The sequence below is a fragment of the Odontesthes bonariensis genome, chromosome 15 (assembly GCF_027942865.1).
Source record: "Odontesthes bonariensis isolate fOdoBon6 chromosome 15, fOdoBon6.hap1, whole genome shotgun sequence".
In the NCBI taxonomy this organism is placed as follows: Eukaryota; Metazoa; Chordata; class Actinopteri; order Atheriniformes; family Atherinopsidae; genus Odontesthes; species Odontesthes bonariensis.
The window spans coordinates 6,926,458-6,938,674 of record NC_134520.1 but is presented as its reverse complement, the minus strand read 5'-3'; positions in this window follow the sequence as shown (position 1 = coordinate 6,938,674).

Genomic DNA, 12,217 nt, shown 5'->3' with positions numbered 1-12,217 from the left:
TGGCACGTGTTCAAAGTTGGAGCGATATCTCACCTTCCAGACAGGAGTTACCGTCACTTCCTGTTTTGTGGGGGCGGGGTTTAGCGACGTCAGAAATATACCACGCCAACGTTTCAAGCGCTGCTCCGTAATGATGCACAAAAAATATGGTGCAGATCGGATGATGTCTCAAGGAGATATAGCTGTTTATATTATCTAGGGGGCGCACTGGAGTCACACTTCAATATAATCCTATTGGGCTCTTTAGAGGTTAACAAAGGTCAATCTTATCTAGTTTGGTGCAAATCGGATGATGCATGTGAGATTTAGAGCCGAACGTATGCAAACGGCGAGGGATTGGAATGTGCCATTCTGCCACGCCCACACTATTTTGTAGGACCTTACAAGACGCACAGATGTGCTGAGTTTCATGATCGTCGGTGAAAGCATGGCTTGGGGCTGATGTTTTTAGATTTTCTAGGGGGCGCTGTTGAGGTATTAAGCCACGCCCATCAAATATTGCACTGCAAACCTGTTGAGGGGCGGATTAGGATCGATCCCAGTGAGTTTGGTGCATCTCGGCTCAAAACTGTAGAATTTAGAGCCAAACGTATGGTAACGGCGTGATGTCTGACTTCGCCAAGCCGCCATAGCCACGCCTTCATCTGAAAACTGTTGGTGCTTTAAAGCAAGTGAGACCAACTTGTTTTCTGTATTCTCACACAAGATCATGTTGATTAGGTGAAGGGGGCCAGAGATGGAGCTTTCCAAGTAACAAAAGTGACTTCCTGTTCTGAGGGGGCGGGGCTTAGATGACGTCAGCATATGACCACGTAGGATTGACATGCATCCAACATGGATGACTCATACCAAGTTTGGTGCAGATTTAACTTTTTAGGTGAAAGTTATAGCGTTTCGTTTACACTGGCGAGTACGCCAAGTTCGTGGCTTGGCCAAGCCCCCTAAACATGCTCAAAAACTCAAAATATCTGATAACTTTTGTGCCCCCATCCCTTAACTTCATACCGACCAAAGATGAAGTCCGTAGCTCAAAATCCCTGGGGCGTGAAAATTTTCCTGCGAGGTGTGTAAATATGAAAAATGGCCAAAATTTGCCCTTTGACCCAAAATGGCCGCCTCCTTGTACGTTTTAGAGCATACCTCCAAGAGACTTTTGTTCTTGATTTGAGGCGATCTACATACATACCGAGTTTCGGATCTCTACGACGTACGGTTCGGTCTATCTCACGTTAGGTGGCGCTGTAGAGCAGTTTGGCGACGCCCACTTTCGACTCCATTAAAAACATGTGATTTCACGCGGGGGACAATTTTGGGCAAAGTTTGGTGAGTTTTCGAATACGTTCAGGCGTCCCCATTTGCGATTCCGCGCGGAAAAGAAAAAGAAGCCGGAATAATAATAATAGTGAAATCCTACAGATACAATAGGCCTTCGCAGCGCTTAGCTGCTCGGGCCTAAAAAAATAATAATAGTGAAATCCTACAGATACAATAGGCCTTCGCAGCGCTTAGCTGCTCGGGCCTAACAAGAACTGCAAGCAGTGATAACGGCCCTCGCAGCCAAGCGCAGCTCCGGCCTTGCGACCGCCTGACCGCCGGCACCGCCGCCCCGACGTGGTCATCGACGCCGTCCCGCGTCTCCCGCGCCCGTCCACCGGGCGGAGCGTGCGACGAATCTCCCAAATCGTCTTCAGTCCACGTCAGTACAACACCAGCGGCACGTGTTCAAAGTTGGACCGATATCTCACCTTCCAGACAGGAGTTACCATCACTTCCTGTTTTGTGGGGGCGGGGTTTAGCGACGTCAGAAATATACCACGCCAACGTGTCAAGCGCTGCTCCGTAATGATGCACAAAAAATATGGTGCAGATCGGATGATGTCTCAAGGAGATATAGCTGTTTATATTATCTAGGGGGCGCACTGGAGTCACACTCCAATATAATCCTATCGGGCTCTTTAGAGGTTAACAAAGGTCATTCATATGTAGTTTGGTGCAAATCGGATGATGCCTGTGAGATTTAGAGCCGAACGTATGCAAACGGCGAGGGATTGGAATGTGCCATTCTGCCACGCCCACACTATTTTGTAGGTCCTGACAAGACGCACAGGTGTGCTGAGTTTCATGATTGTTGGTGAAAGCATGGCTTGCGGCTGATGTTTTTAGATGTTCTAGGGGGCGCTGTGGAGGCTTTAGGCCACGCCCATCAAATATTGGACTGCACACCTGTTGGGGCGTGGATTAGAATCGATCCCAGTGAGTTTGGTGCATCTGGGCTCAAAACTGTAGAATTTAGAGCCAAACGCATGGTAACGGCGTGATGTCTGACTTCACCAAGCCGCCATAGCCACGCCTTCAACTGAAAACTGTTGGTGCTTTAAAGCAAGTGAGACCAACTTGTTATCTGTATTCTGACACAAGATCATGTTGATTAGGTGAAGGGGGCCAGAGATGGAGCTTTCCAAGTAAAAAAAGGGACTTCCTGTTCTGAGGGGGCGGGGCTTATATTATGTCAGCATATGACCACGTAGGATTGACATGAATCCAACATGGATGACTCATACCAAGTTTGGTGCAGATTTAACTTTTAACGTTAAAGTTATAGCGTTTCGTTTACACTGGCGAGTACGCCAAGTTCGCGGCTTGGCCAAGCCCCCTAAACATGCTCAAAAACTCAAGATTTCTGATAACTTTTGTGCCCCCATCCCTTAACTGCATACTGACCAAAGATGAAGTCCGCAGCTCAAAATCCCTGGGGCGTGAAAATTTTCCTGCGAGGTGTGTAAATATGAAAAATGGTCAAAATTTGCCCTTTGACCCAAGATGGCCGCCTCTTTGTACGTTTTAGAGCATACCTCCAAGAGACTTTTGTTCTTGATTTGAGGCGATCTACTTACGTACCGAGTTTCAGATCTCTACGACGTACGGTCCGGGCTATCTCACGTTAGGTGGCGCTGTAGAGCAGTTTGGCCACGCCCACTTTCGACTCTATTAAAATCATGCAGTTTCACGCGGGGGACAATTTTGGGCAAAGTTTGGTGAGTTTTCGAATACGTTCAGGCATCCCAATTCGCGATTCCCGACGGAGAAGAAAAAGAATCATAAGAATAAGAATAAGAATAGTGAAATCTTGCAGATACAATAGGCCTTCGCAGCGCTTAGCTGCTCGGGCCTAATAATAATAATAATAATAGTGAAATCCTACAGATACAATAGGCCTTCGCAGCGCTTAGCTGCTCGGGCCTAACAAGAACTGCAAGCAGTGATAACGGCCCTCGCAGCCAAGCGCAGCTCCGGCCTTGCGACCGCCTGACCGCCGGCACCGCCGCCCCGACGTGGTCACCGACGCCGTCACTCGTCTCCCGCGCCCGTCCACCAGGCGGAGCACGCGACGAATCTCCCAAATCGCCTTCAGTCCACGACAGTACGACACCAGTGATACGTGTTCAAAGTTGGAGCGATATGCCACCTACCAGACAGGAGTTACCGTCACTTCCTGTTTTTTGGGGGCGGGGTTTAGCGACGTCAGAAATGTACCACGCCAACGTGTCAAGCGCCGCTCCGTAATGATGCACAAAAAACACGGTGCAGATCGGATAATGTCTCAAGGAGATATAGCTGTTTAAATGATCTAGGGGGCGCACTGGAGTCACACTCCAATATAATCCTATTGGGCTCTTTAGATGTTAACAAAGGTCATTCATATCTAGTTTGGTGCAAATCGGATGATGCATGTGAGATTTAGAGCCGAACGTATGCAAACGGCGAGGGATTGGAATGTGCCATTCTCGCCACGCCCACACTATTTTGTAGGTCCTGAAAAGACGCACAGGTGTGCTGAGTTTCATGATAGTTGTTCAAAGCATGGCTTGGGGCTGATGTTTTTAGATTTTCTAGGGGGCGCTGTGGAGGCATTAGGCCACGCCCATCAAATATTGGACTGCACACCTGTTGGGGGGCGGATTAGGATCGATCCCAGTGAGTTTGGTGCTTTTCGGCTCAAAACTGTAGAATTTAGAGCCAAACGTATGGTAACGGCGTGATGTCTGACTTCAACAAGCTGCCATAGCCACGCCTTCAACTGAAAACTGTTGGTGCTTTAAAGCAAGTTAGACCAACGTGTTATCTGTATTCTGACACAAAATCATGGTGATTAGGTGAAAGGGGCCAGAAATGGAGCTTTCCAAGGAAAAAAAGTGACTTCCTGTTCTGAGGGGGCGGGGCTTAGATGACGTCAGCATATGACCACATAGGATTGACATGCATCCAACATGGATGACTCATACCAAGTTTGGTGCAGATTGAACTTTTTAGGTGAAAGTTATAGCGTTTCGTTTACACTGGCGAGTACGCCAAGTTCGCCGCTTGGCCAAGCCCCCTAAACATGCTCAAAAACTCAAGTCTTCTGATAACTTTTGTGCCCCCATCCCTTAACTGCATACTGACCAAAAATGAAGTCCGTAGCTCAAAATCCCTGGGGCGTGAAAATTTTCCTGCGAGGTGTGTAAATCTGAAAAATGGCCAAAATTTGCCCTTTGACCCAAAATGGCCGCCTCCTTGTACGTTTTAGAGCATACCTCCAAGAGACTTTTGTTCTTGATTTGAGGTGATCTACATACATACCGAATTTCAGATCTCTACGACGTACGGTTCGGGCGATCTCACGTTAGGTGGCGCTATAGAGCAGTTTGGCAACGCCCACTTTCGATTACATTAAAAACATGTGATTTCACGCGGGGGACAATTTTGGGTAAAGTTTCAGGAGTTTTCGAATACGTTCAGGCATCCCCATTTGCGATTCCGCGTGGAGAAGAAAAAGAATAAGAACAAGAACTGCAAGCAGTGATAACGGCCCTCGCAGCCAAGCGCCGCTCCGGCCTTGCGACCGCCTGACCGCCGGCACCGCCACCCCGACGTGGTCACCAACGCCGTCACACGTCTCCCGCGCCCGTCCACCAGGCGGAGCATGCGACGAATCTCCCAAATCGCCTTCAGTCCACGACAGTACGACACCAATGACATGTGTTCAAAGTTGGAGCGATATGCCACCTACCAGACAGGAGTTACCGTCACTTCCTGTTTTGTGGGGGCGGGGTTTAGCGACGTCAGAAATATACAATGCCAACGTGTGAAGCGCTGCTCCGTAATGATGCACAAAAAATATGGTGCAGATCGGATGATGTCTCAAGGAGATATAGCTGTTTACATGATATAGGGGGCGCAGTGGAGTCAAACTCCAATATAATCCTATTGGGCTCTTTAGATGTTAACAAAGGTCATTCATATCTAGTTTGGTGCAAATCGGATGATGCATGTGAGATTTAGAGCCGAACGTTTGCAAACGGCGAGGGATTGGAATGTGCCATTCTCGCCACGCCCACACTATTTTGTAGGTCCTGACAAGACGCACAGGTGTGCTGAGTTTCACGATTGTCGGTGAAAGCATGGCTTGGATCTGATGTTTTTAGATGTTCTAGGGGGCGCTGTGGAGGCATTAGGCCACGCCCATCAAATATTGGACTGCACACCTGTTGGGGGGCGGATTAGGATCGATCCCAGTGAGTTTGGTGCATCTCGGCTAAAAACTGTAGAATTTAGAGCCAAACGTATGGTAACGGCGTGATGTCTGACTTCACCAAGCAGCCATAGCCACGCCTTCAACTGAAAACTTTTGGGGCTTTAAAGCAAGTTAGACCAACTTGTTATCTGTATTCTGACACAAGATCATGTTGATTAGGCGAAGGGGGCCAGAAATGGAGCTTTCCAAGTAAAAAAAGTGACTTCCTGTTCTGAGGGGGCGGGGCTTAGATGACGTCACCATATGACCACATAGGATTGACATGCATCCAACATGGATGACTCATACCAAGTTTGGTGCAGATTAAGCTTTTTAGGTGAAAGATATAGCGTTTCGTTTACACTGGCGAGTACGCCAAGTTCGCCGCTTGGCCAAGCCCCCTAAACATGCTCAAAAACTCAAGTCTTCTGATAACTTTTGTGCCCCCATCCCTTAACTGCATATTGACCAAAGATGAAGTCCGTAGCTCAAAATCCCTGGGGCGTGAAAATTTTCCTGCGAGGTGTGTAAATATGAAAAATGGCCAAAATTTGCCCTTTGACCCAAAATGGCCGCCTCCTTGTACGTTTTAGAGCATACCTCCAAGAGACTTTTGTTCTTGATTTGAGGCGATCTACATACATACCGAGTTTCAGATCTCTACGACGTACGGTTCGGTCTATCTCACGTTAGGTGGCGCTGTAGAGCAGTTTGGCGACGCCCACTTTCGACTCCATTAAAATCATGCAGTTTCACGCGGGGGACAATTTTGGGCAAAGTTTCAGGAGTTTTCGAATACGTTAAGGCATCCCCATTTGCGATTCCGTGCGGAAAAGAAAAAGAATCATAATAATAATAACAAGAACTGCAAGCAGTGATAACGGCCCTCGCAGCCAAGCGCAGCTCCGGCCTTGCGACCGCCTGACTGCCGGCACCGCCGCCCCGACGTGGTCATCGACGCCGTTGCGCGTCTCCCGCGCCCGTTCACCGGGCGGAGCGTGCGACGAATATCTCAAATCGCCTTCAGTCCACGTCAGTACGACACCAGTGGCACGTGTTCAAAGTTGGAACGATATCTCACCTTCCAGACAGGAGTTACCGTCACTTCCTGTGTTGTGGGGGCGGGGTTTAATGACGTCAGAAATATACCACGCCAACGTGTCAAGCGCCGCTCCGTAATGATGCAGAAAAAATATGGTGCAGATCGGATGATGTCTCAGGGAGATATAGCTGTTTATATTATCTAGGGGGCGCACTGGAGTCAAACTCCAATATAATCCTATTGGGCTCTTTAGAGGTTAACAAAGGTCATTCATATCTAGTTTGGTGTAAATCGGATGATGCATGTGAGATTTAGAGCCGAACGTAAGCAAACGGCGAGGGATTGGAATGTGCCATTTTGCCACGCCCACACTATTTTGTAGGTCCTGACTAGACGCACAGGTGTGCTGAGTTTCATGATTGTCGTTCAAAGCATGGCTTGGGGTTGATGTTTTTAGATGTTCTAGGGGGCGCTGTGGAGGCATTAGGCCACGCCCATCAACTATTGGACTGCACACCTGTTGGGGGGTGGATTAGGATCGATCCCAGTGAGTTTGGTTCTTCTCGGATCAAAACTGTAGAATTTAGAGCCAAACGTATGGTTACGGCGTGATGTCTGACTTCACCAAGCCGCCACAGCCACACCTTCAACTGAAAACTGTTGGTGCTTTAAAGCAAGTTAGACCAACTTGTTATCTGTATTCTGACACAAGATCATCTTGATTAGGTGAACGGGGCCAGAGATGGAGCTTTCCAAGGAAAAAAAGTGACTTCCTGTTCTGAGGGGGCGGGGCTTAGATGACGTCAGCATATGACCACGTAGGATCGTCGGCCATCCAACATGGATGACTCATACCAAGTTTGGTGCAGAATAAACTTTTTAGGTGAAAGTTATAGCGTTTCGTTTACACTGGCGAGTACGCCAAGTTCGCCGCTTGGCCAAGCCCCCTAAACATGCTCAAAAACTCAAGTCTTCTGATAACTTTTGTGCCCCCATCCCTTAACTGCATACTGACCAAAAATGAAGTCCGTAGCTCAAAATCCCTGGGGCGTGAAAATTTTCCTGCGAGGTGTGTAAATATGAAAAATGGCCAAAATTTGCCCTTTGACCCAAGATGGCCGCCTCCTTGTACGTTTTAGAGCATACCTCCAAGAGACTTTTGTTCTTGATTTGAGGCGATCTACATACATACCGAGTTTCAGATCTCTACGACATACGGTTCGGGCTATCTCACGTTAGGTGGCGCTATAGAGCAGTTTGGCGACGCCCACTTTCGACTCCATTAAAATCATGCAGTTTCACGCGGGGGACAATTTTGGGCAAAGTTTCAGGAGTTTTCGAATACGTTCAGGCCTCCCCATTTGCGATTCCGCGTGGAGAAGAAAAAGAATCATAAGAAAAATAATAATAATAATAATAATAATAGTGAAATCCTTCAGTTACAATAGGCCTTCGCAGCGCTTAGCTGCTCGGGCCTAATAATAATAATAATAAGAATAGTGAAATCCTACAGATACAATAGGCCTTCGCAGCGCTTAGCTGCTCGGGCCTAAAAATAGTGAAATCCTTCAGTTACAATAGGCCTTCGCAGCGCTTAGCTGCTCGGGCCTAAAAAAAAAAATAGTGAAATCCTACAGATACAATAGGCCTTCGCAGCGCTTAGCTGCTCGGGCCTAACAAGAACTGCAAGCAGTGATAACGGCCCTCGCAGCCAAGCGCAGCTCCGGCCTTGCGACCGCCTGACCGCCGGCACCGCCGACCCGACGTGGTCATCGACGCCGTCACGCGTCTCACGCGCCTCACGCGCCGGTCCACCGGACGGAGCGTGCGACGAATCTCCCAAATCGCCTTCAGTCCACGACAGTACGACACCAGTGGCACATGTTCAAAGTTGGAGCAATATCTCACCTTTCAGACAGGAGTTACTGTCACTTCCTGTTTTGTGGGGGCGGGGTTTAGTGACGTCAGAAATGTACCACGCCAACGTGTCAAGCGCCGCTCCGTAATGATGCAGAAAAAATATGGTGCAGATCGGATGATGTCTCAAGGAGATATAGCTGTTTAAATGATCTAGGGGGCGCACTGGAGTCACACTCCAATATAATCCTGTCGGGCTCTTTAGATGTTAACAAAGGTCATTCATATCTAGTTTGGTGCAAATCGGATGATACATGTGAGATTTAGAGCCGAACGTATGCAAACGGCGAGGGATTGGAATGTGCCATTCTGCCACGCCCACACTATTTTGTAGGTCCTGACAAGACGCACAGGTGTGCTGAGTTTCATGATTGTCGGTGAAAGCATGGCTTGGGGCTGATGTTTTTAGATGTTCTAGGGGGCGCTGTGGAGGCATTAGGCCACGCCCATCAAATATTGGATCCCACACCTGTTGGGGGGCAGATTAGGATCGATCCCAGTGACTTTGGTGCATCTCCGATCAAAACTGTAGAATTTAGAGCCAAACGTATGGTAACGGCGTGATGTCTGACTTCACCAAGCCGCCATAGCCCCGCCTTCAACTGAAAACTGTTGGTGCTTTAAAGCAAGTGAGACCAACTTGTTATCTGTATTCTGACACAAGATCATGTTGATTATGTGAAGGGGGCCAGAGATGGAGCTTTCCATGGAAAAAACTTGACTTCCTGTTCTGAGGGGGCGGAGCTTATATTACGTCATCATTTGACCACATAGGATTGTCGGCCATCCAACATGGATGACTCATACCAAGTTTGGTGCTGATTTAACTTTTTACGTGAAAGTTATTGCATTTCGTTTACACTGGCGAGTACGCCAAGTTCGCCGCTTGGCCAAGCCCCCTAAACATGCTCAAAAACTCAAGTCTTCTGATAACTTTTGTGCCCCCATCCCTTAACTGCATACCGACCAAAGATGAAGTCCGTAGCTCAAAATCCCTAGGGCGTGAAAATTTTCCTGCGAGGTGTGTAAATATGAAAAATGGCCAAATTTTGCCCTTTGACCCAAGATGGCCGCCTCCTTGTACGTTTTAGAGCATACCTCCAAGAGACTTTTGTTCTTGATGTGAGGCGATCTACATACATTCCGAGTTTCAGATCTCTACGACGTACGGTTCGGGCTATCTCACGTTAGGTGGCGCTATAGAGCAGTTCGGCGACGCCCACTTTCGACTCCATTAAAAACCTTTGATTTCACGCGGGGGACAATTTTGGGTAAAGTTTGGTGAGTTTTCGAATACGTTTAGGCCTCCCCATTCGCGATTCCGCGCGGAAAAGAAACGAGAATAAGAAGAACAAGAACTGCAAGCAGTGATAACGGCCCTCGCAGCCAAGCGCAGCTCCGGCCTTGCGACCGCCTGACTGCCGGCACCGCCGCCCCGACGTGGTCATCGACGCCGTCGCGCGTCTCCCGCGCCCGTCCACCGGGCAGAGCGTGCGACGAATCTCTCAAATCGCCTTCAGTCCACGTCAGTACGACACCAGTGGCACGTGTTCAAAGTTGGAACGATATGTCACCTTCCAGACAGGAGTTACCGTCACTTCCTGTTTTGTGGGGGCGGGGTTTAATGACGTCAGAAATATACCACGCCAACGTGTCAAGCACTGCCCTGTAATAATGCACAAAAAATATGGTGCAGATCGGATGATTTCTCAAGGAGATATAGCTGTTTATATTATCTAGGGGGCGCACTGGAGTCAAACTCCAATATAATCCTATTGGGCTCTTTAGAGGTTAACAAAGGTCATTCATATCTAGTTTGGTGTAAATCGAATTATGCGTGTGAGATTTAGAGCCGAACGTATGCAAACGGCGAGGGATTGGAATGTGCCATTTTGCCACGCCCACACAATTTTGTAGGTCCTGACTAGACGCACAGGTGTGCTGAGTTTCATCATTGTCGTTCAAAGCATGGCTTGGGGCTGATATTTTTAGATGTTCTAGGGGGCGCTGTGGAGGCATTAGGCCACGCCCATCAAATATTGGACCGCACACCTGTTGGGGGGCGGATTAGGATCGATCCCAGTGAGTTTGGTGCATCTCGGCTCAAAACTGTAGAATTTAGAGCCAAACGTATGGTAACGGCGTGATGTCTGACTTCAACAAGCCGCCATAGCCACGCCTTCAACTAAAAACTGTTGGTGCTTTAAAGCAAGTGAGACCAACTTATTATCTGTATTCTGACACAAGATCATGTTGATTAGGTGAAGGGGGCCAGAAATGGAGCTTTCCAAGTAAAAAAAGTGACTTCCTGTTCTGAGGGGGCGGGGCTTAGATGACGTCAGCATATGACCACGTAGGATTGACAAGCATCCAACATGGATGACTCATACCAAGTTTGGTGCAGTTTGAACTTTTTAGGTGAAAGATATAGCATTTCGTTTACACTGGCGAGTACGCCAAGTTCGCCGCTTGGCCAAGCCCCCTAAACATGCTCAAAAACTCAAGTCTTCTGATAACTTTTGTTCCCCCATCCCTTAACTGCATACTGACCAAAAATGAAGTCCGTAGCTCAAAATCCCTGGGGCGTGAAAATTTTCCTGCGAGGTGTGTAAATATGAAAAATGGCCAAAATTTGCCCTTTGACCCAAAATGGCCGCCTCCTTGTACGTTTTAGAGCATACCTCCAAGAGACTTTTGTTCTTGATTTGAGGCGATCTACGTACATACCGAGTTTCAGATCTCTACGACATACGGTTCGGTCTATCTCACGTTAGGTGGCGCTGTAGAGCAGTTTGGCCACGCCCACTTTCGACTCCATTAAAAACATGCAGTTTCACGCGGGGGACAATTTTGGGCAAAGTTTCGGGAGTTTTCGAATACGTTCAGGCATCCCCATTTGCGATTTCGCGCGGAAAAGAAACAGGAATAACAAGAACTGCAAGCAGTGATAACGGCCCTCGCAGCCAAGCGCAGCTCCGGCCTTGCGACCGCCTGACCGCCTGCACCGCCGACCCGACGTGGTCGTCGACGCTATCCCGCGTCTCCCGCGCCTGTCCACCAGGCGGAGCGTGCGACGAATCTCCCAAATCGCCTTCAGTCCATGTCAGTACGACACCAGTGGCACATGTTCAGAGTTGGAGCAATATCTCACCTTCCAGACAGGAGTTACTGTCACTTCCTGTTTTGTGAGGGGGGGGTTTAACGACTTCACAAATGTACCACCCCAACGTGTGAAGGGCTGCTCCGTAATGATGCACAAAAAATATGGTGCAAATCGGATGATGTCTCAAGGAGATATAGCAGTTTACATGATATAGGGGGCGCACTGGAGTCACACTCCAATATAATCCTATTGGGCTCTTTAGATGTGAACAAAGGTCATTCATATCTAGTTTGGTGCAAATCGGATGATGCATGTGAGATTTAGAGCCGAACGTATGAGAAACGGCGAGGGATTGGAATGTGCCATTAAGCCACGCCCACACTATTTTGTAGGTCCTGAAGAGACGCACAGGTGTGCTGAGTTTCATGATTGTCGTTAAAAGCATGGCTTGGGGCTGATGTTTTTAGATGTTCTAGGGGGCGCTGTGGAGGCATTAGGCCACGCCCATCAAATATTGGACTGCATACCTGTTGGGGGGCGGATTAGGATCGATCCCAGTGAGTTTGGTGCATCTCGGCTAAAAACTGTGGAATTTAGAGCC